Genomic DNA, 1,279 nt, shown 5'->3' on the forward strand with positions numbered 1-1,279 from the left:
AAGGCACAAACTATGACATAGACAAGGAAGTGAATGCAGGGTTTATCAGCAGGCATATCTAACAACATCTTCTCAAATAACCATCTTGCAGGATGTAGTGATGGTGACTTAGAACAAGCATACATAGGAGTATCAAGGTCACTCCTTTTATCTTCAAAGTTACTAGCATCATGAATGATACTCGCAAAATACTTTGGAAAGCGTAAGTGCATCTTCATAATAGCATTACTAAAAATCATCTGCAGAGTTTGCAGACCCTTAACTTCATTACCCCAAGAGTCAAGCATGCCATTTTATTATATATATTTGCCAGCTAAAACAGAGGAATATGCCAATTTAAATAAATATACCAATTCAATCTCTTCACGCTGCAAATAGCTTTTTCACCCAATGATGTGCTCAACGGTTGGGTTGCTGCATTTGAAATCAAGAAATTCCAACGATGAATGACGAAGGAAAAAGATCAGTGAATCCAAAATAACAAATCTAGCATAGAAATCATAAAAGTAGCTATACAAGCATAACAAAATGTTCCTCTGTTTCATCTAACTTTTCACAGAATACTAAACAGTTGAATTTGCAACACATTATGCATTTCGAATATCGAGCCCTTAATTATCAGATTGCACAAGTTTTGCAAGATGCCTTTCAATCCTTTATTCTTTGTTAAAACAATTTCATAAAATCTGTACTTCAAAGTTTAGACTTTAAACCCACTTTACAGGATGCCTTTCTTGAGTCCATTACCATTAGTTTGTACTACAAAGTTAGTAATTTGGCAACAGTTTGGGTGCCATTCTGTCTTAAAAAGAATTGAAAAGGATTCATGGATCAATTAATATTCTTGGAACGAAACGAATTAGGCTGACAGAGAAGGAGAATGAGACAATTTCATAACAAGAAGTGTAAGAGCACTAACCTGATAAAGAAAGCACAAAAGAAGAAGACAATCAGAGGCAGACCCGCAGACGAAGTAAAGAAAAAAAAAAAGGTGTTTTGAGAAAGATAGAGAGAGTGGAACTAGCTGCTGGTGCTAGGGTTGAGAGTCTTGAACGAGGGCAAAGGGGATTTGGGGCTGGGGGGTAAGTTAATCACTTAGCCCGTTTGTTTGTCAATATTTTCAACTTTTATCTTTGTCTTGAAGATTCATTTATTATCTAAAGAAGAAAAATCCACTTGTTTCCTCTTATTAAGCAATGTATCAGCCCTAATCACCTTGAAAACAATACATTTGACTTGAGCTTAAATTATCTTTTAATAAAGAAGCAAAAATTTTTTT

At 34.9% G+C, this 1,279-nt stretch overlaps 1 long non-coding RNA gene across 1 annotated transcript; it reads right to left on the reverse strand.

The window, feature by feature from the left end:
- Nucleotides 1-223: 223 nt before the first annotated feature.
- LOC105120313 (uncharacterized) lies at nt 224-1,164 on the reverse strand. Its single transcript, XR_841300.1, has 2 exons — nt 920-1,164; nt 224-414 (listed from the first exon to the last, which is right to left on the reverse strand). It is a non-coding gene; the product is annotated as an uncharacterized LOC105120313 (long non-coding RNA).
- Nucleotides 1,165-1,279: the final 115 nt, after the last annotated feature.

This window comes from Populus euphratica, unplaced genomic scaffold (assembly GCF_000495115.2).
Source record: "Populus euphratica unplaced genomic scaffold, PopEup_1.0 scaffold6546.1, whole genome shotgun sequence".
NCBI classification, from domain to species: Eukaryota; Viridiplantae; Streptophyta; class Magnoliopsida; order Malpighiales; family Salicaceae; genus Populus; species Populus euphratica.